Source organism: Corvus kubaryi, unplaced genomic scaffold, assembly GCF_017639235.1.
Source record: "Corvus kubaryi isolate FWS band 111438036 unplaced genomic scaffold, C.kubaryi_AGA036_p1.0 37398, whole genome shotgun sequence".
NCBI classification, from domain to species: domain Eukaryota; kingdom Metazoa; phylum Chordata; class Aves; order Passeriformes; family Corvidae; genus Corvus; species Corvus kubaryi.
Genome location: NW_024581137.1, coordinates 24360600 through 24366599, shown reverse-complemented (window position 1 = coordinate 24366599; position 6000 = coordinate 24360600).

Genomic DNA, 6000 nt, shown 5'->3' with positions numbered 1-6000 from the left:
GAGGAGAGGAGAGGAGAGGAGAGGAGAGGAGAGGAGAGGAGAGGAGAGGAGAGGAGAGGAGAGGAGAGGAGAGGAGAGGAGAGGAGAGGAGAGGAGAGGAGAGGAGAAATGCATTTATCTGGAATCTAGGATAGTTAATGTCAGTAGGCCTGTAGGAAATTGTGTTACATAGATGAATGGTATGTTGGTCCAATCAAACATCCAAAATCTCTACATTTGTCCTCCAGGTCTATAAACGTAGAATAAAGAACCCAACTGAAAAATCCATTTAAAAGTCTTTAAGATTTCTGTTAACATATGTAATACAGAGCGTCCAAATCTGAACATATTTAAGAAAAAACCAGCCAAGTTTGAGGCTTCCCCAGCCTATATTAGTAAACTGCAGAGTATACGCATTTACATTTAGACAATATTTTATAAAGGAACAGTAAATATTTATAAATAGAAACCATATTAATATGGGAATTCTCCTCTAGTAGCTGCCCCTCTCTAATTTAAGATATTTGTAGCTAATTAAGAGAATATGGTACCACAGTTAAATGGGGAAATATTGAGATAAATAATTCATGAACATCCGAAGTAAATAACTTCTAAATAGATATTTTGACTAATTTACTTTTGACAAACAAATGAGCAAAGCTTTGTCTTTGAAATAGTCTGATGAACACTATTTTCAGTTCTGTAGCTGAAATAGAACTTATTTTGGACAACTGCTGGTTTAATTTCTAAAGGCTCATACCACTACTTGTGAATTTCGAGTATGTGAATATATTTTTGCATTGAACAGTTCTCAAATCCATCAGCCAAAATTTGTCAGTACCAAGAAATAGTGAGAATGCTGAAATAGCAAATAAATTCACTAATTAAATCTTGGTAGGTTCGCATATAATTCACATACAAGGAAAAAATGACAGGAGAGTTAAAGCAGCTCTGTTCTGAACCCCACTCTTTCTCCCTTCTTAATGAAAGAGTAAAGCTGAGGCTTTGATATCACTGCTTTGTCATGGTAATTGGGAAGCTGTGAGTTCAACATGATGACTTTACTGCAGGTTGAAGAAAGATGTTGAACTATGAGGAAAAGAATGTATTTAAATGTCAGTCTAGATAAAAGGCCAAAGGTTAATAAAAGCTATGCGTTGTTCATCATGGAGTTTCTTTTTAAATGTAATGTACTTGAAACAATTCTATATGAAAATCTCAGTTTATGCCCATTAGGCCCATATTTCATATTGAGTTTGTTGATACATAGTAACATAAGAATTAGAATACTCAGAAAAGAAGACTGATTACTGTTGTTAAGGTCATCAAAATTGTTTCTATTCTTGTTTTTTTCACTTCTTCCCCTACATCAAATTATGTGGTAGTGCAATTACTTCCAATAATTATAAAGGGAAGTTGAGAGTAGCTCTTATACAAGCATGACCTTCACAGTAAATAGGGATCCATTCTGTTCAGAGAAAGGCAGTACACAAACATGGAGAGAAGTCCTCTATTCCTATATGTGTAGCACTCGTTTGATACTAGTTGCCTGGACCAACATAAGGTTTGACTGTCCAAAACTATTAGTGTTTATGGTTCAGTGAAAAAATTAGCCACATGCTTAAATACTAATTCTTTTGTGTTCCGTCTCTGGAAAAACTTAAATGAAACACTGTCATGTTCCAAAGTAAGAGCATAATCATGATGTAAAAGAGAACTATACTGCAAATAGTCAGGACTTTCAAATTCTGTTTTCTATGGCAAAATATCTGAAACTTGCTGATTATTATTAAGAAAGGAAAAACACGCTGAAGTTCAATTGCACCTGAACTGCTTCTATACAGTTTATGTTTTTATAATAAAGTAATGGCAGTTGCATAGTTGAGCAGTAATTTCAAAATCTTTATCAGTTTCCAATTACAGCCGAGAGCTTCAGTATAAAAAACTTTGAAAACAACATAACAAGGAAATTCTCTACCCCAGCGAACTCCCTGAGATTTAATTAAAATAGGATGTATGAGACAGGAAGAAAGAGGAAAAGACAAATAGAATGGATGTTCATAAATTAGTCATAGCAGCAGCTTTAGCACTCACAAATTATGACCAGCCCATTTGCTGTATGCTTTTTGCAGAGCTAATAAAATTCAATAGATGCCTCTAGTTTGTTCACCAATTGAAGGCGCAGAGCAAAAAATTGCACCAGGCATTAGGGGTCTCAAACCTTGCTCATTGGAGTATGAGGAAAAAAGCAAGAAATCACAGAGAGTCTTGAACTACACCACCACCTGCTGTTGCAACCATTATGACTCACATAATTTATTCATACCCATATACAGTGTGCATCTGCTATTTATTGATATTTTGGTTTATTTTTCTTATTATAGCTTCTGCTTATATTGAATAAAGTTTCCAAGCACTGTGGAGAGTATATAAATATGGATTATATTTTGCTTATAAAGGCCTTTCCCTTTCACAGCATCAAAGAATGAAAAATGCATTTCCAGCTAAGCAATATAAACATTAAAGGAGGGATTAGCATTTTAGGTCTTTGCACTCTAAATCTTTGTGTCATATGTCTTGCTGTCTTGCACAGAACATTCATGTTTCTATACCTATTACATAATCAAAGCAGTGGGCCAAACATCTTTACTTTCCTCTTATTTGCATAATTAATTAAATTCCAACATTTTTGCCAAGCCATCTAGACTCACACTGAAATAACAACTGCCACTTTTCATGCTGAAATAAATTCATTACCTAGGATTCAAACTGCTGTCCTCCCTGCCAGGTGAAAGTTTACAGCACACAGTAAGCCACTGCTCCTCTGCTTTAATAACCCAGATATAGTGGATTATGGCAGATTCCATAAACACAATCCGAGATGCCATGACTGCAAAACAAGAAGGGCCTTGAGGATTGTGCTGCAGGCACCTACAGGGGCTTGGCTGCCAGAAGGCAACACAAACCTTGGCTGTCGTATAGGATGGCTTGAGGCTTGAGGCTGAGGAGACTCAAAATGTGCTGATTTCAGGCCAGATTATTTTAGGAGGGCTTTTATGAAATGGCTCCTGTATAATGGAGACTTCAATAGCTTAAAGATAGCAATATAAATGATTGCCTTAGATTAATTTCTTTCAGATTAAGTAATCCAGGCTGATACAGAGATTCATATTGTTGCAGGCCCTATCTAGCGACCGTTTTTTCTCATCTATACTTGTATTTTAAATCTCTTTTTCTGCAGCAGGAAGCATTCTATGCAGAGGTCTTTGCCTCCACTGTGAAGGTGCCTACTATGTCTAAAGTTGAATGAGAGGAAGCCAGGATGTTAAACATGTGGATACTTAGCTATGCAATAAGCCATTTGGTCAATAGGGAAAAATCTGGCTTCTTAAAGGAAAACAGCACAGTTCTCCCTGCTTTCCCTTATTTGTTATTTCCAGGTTTTCAATCCACTGTACAGGAGAAGGGTGACTTTCTGCTTGCTTTTATGACATGGGAACATTAACAACTATTTGTCAGCTAGGATTTGTCTCCACAAAGCCATTGCAAGTTAGCTATGATAGTGATGCCCATGCAGAAGGCAGGTGGCCTTTCTCATCTGCAGAGCCTTTGTTTTGGAATAAGGACACAAACCAGTACATACCAGTTGGCTGGAGAACCAAGGCCACTCCATAGCACAAAAAGCAGCACAGACGTGTCCTCAGCTGTCAAAGTCACTATGTTTTGCACTGATGGCTCTCCAAATGCAAGCCCTCACCCTGCTTACGCTTACAATTTTACCAAAATACATTCTTCCATCAGAGTTTGCATGACAATGAAATTACACATGTACCTACACGTCAACAGGTTTGAAAACACATCATGAAAGAAAGTTACTTCCAAATGTAATTTTACTTATTTTTGTGTTTAGTTTAGCAGTTCTTGGGCTGCAAGACTCATTATTTGTTGTGATTCCATGGTGTTTACTCCATTTTGCTTATTGGAGAACAAAATGTGTGGGAGCTCTAGCTTGAACAGGAGTTTCACCATGCAGAAGCATGACAGTGGATAATTAGCCCACAGAAATAACCTAATACATTGAAAGTTTGGAGAAACCTTTTAAGTATTTTCTGAGATTTTTTTTTTAGAAACAAGCAGCAATGGGTTGGGGTTCCTTGGGTATTCCAACTATTACTTTGGGCTTCCCATATCTGTTAGTTTTTGGAATACAATGGCCTCTCCCACAGTGAGTCACATGTTATTTCAAATATCATGTTGCTAGCTCGGCTTCAGCATTAGGCAGGCACTCACTACTTTGGAATTTTGCTATACACTGAGGACTTGTTTGCTAAAACTTTGTTCTTCAACAAACTCTTTAATCTCTCAATTAAAAAAAAAAAAAGGGGGCAAAGAAACAGCCCTAAAAAACAAACACTGCAACTCTGTCAGTAAAAACTACATTGAACCAATCTAGAAAAAAGGAAGTCTTCAAGGAATCTTCCCCAGGAATGAAAACCAGAAGAGCTTTCAGATCTTTATCATGCTTAATGCAAAGCATACAGTTTGGTATTTTTCCTTCACAACTCCCTGTTAATGTCAAAAGCAGTGTTCTAAAGGGAACAATTATAGGGAAATGTGATTTTTTTTCTGAGTTCCCCAAAACTTTTGGAAGTTGGGGCTTCTCATCAAAGTGCAGATATAATGGAAGCAGGCACTAAATTTAGTTCTATAGGGAGGGTAAAGTAGAAGATTTTTATCAGAGTTCTATGAACTTATGGAAAGCCCAAGACTAGTTGACATCAGAGTATTTAGTTTACCATTTAAAATTTATTCTTGATACTAAGTATTTATATCATTAGTAATGGATGTATCTGGGCTCTGCACAAATTAGACTAGGGCAGAATCTGTTCACAGCTTCTGTAAAATAGAACTGAGATTTGATGGCATTGTCTTTACGTTGCACTTTTTACACATAACAAGGCTGCTTTTGTGTCATTTAAATTTGCTTCCCCTTTGATCTAGTAACTTCCCCTCTAATTTCATGGCTTTTATGTTCTTTGCTTGTAATGAGAAAAAGGTCATCCTGTCTCAAAATGTTTCTTTTAATCTACAGTGCATTTCACTTAACTTTATTAATTTACCTTTCAGTGTTGTAGAAACTGAGATTACACAACTTCATACCTGCTGCTACCACAAAAATTATCAGCAGTTGCCTGTTGATAATTTCAAAGGTAGACACACTCATAACAAGACATGTTCATACTCATTGGTTTTGGACAGAAAATACCCCATTTTCAATTACTGGAATATCTGGAGTAATCATTCTTTGAAGAAATTGCTCTCTTGATTTATCCAGATCTATGGGTGGAAAGATAATTTAAAATTACTTAAGGAAATTCTTTTCTGTCTGCCAAGTCTCAGCAAAGTGAGGCGGTTTTCTCTCTTTCAGGTCACTTGCCCCTTTCCCTGCAGATTCTGACAGTGTTGTTAACACCACCATGTTTCACCAATCATATGAGACACGTTCCCAAGAGCTGCTGGAGAGACACGAGGGCAAGAGAGTGCTAGATTATGGAGGGGAAAATGAAGACACAGCAGACTACAAGGAGGCAAATTCTGGAAAGAGATATAGCAGAAGGAGCAGAAAAAAACGACCATGAAGGAGACAAGTGAATTCCATTTGACTATTCAAAACATCCCATACACTGCAAGTAACCATTTACTAGGACAGTCTTGGTGTTTACTGTATTATTGCAGTATTTTCCTACATCCCAGGTATGAGCCTGGTTTTATGACCTATCCACCTTTCTCACTTTGTCCTTAGCACCCAGTCTTCAAATTGCGTGACACAAAGTATTTGGCCAAAGACCAAAAAGCAGTGACACGCCTGTCCTGGTTTTATGTCCGTACGTGGCAATTTACAGATTAATAGGAGTTAGTGCTCAAGCCTGGTTTAAAGCTCGTTCCTTCTCACATGGAGCAAGCCGTCATTACAAAATAAAACCTGGAGAAGCCAACTGGCCTCGGCCGCGTTGCCAGCGC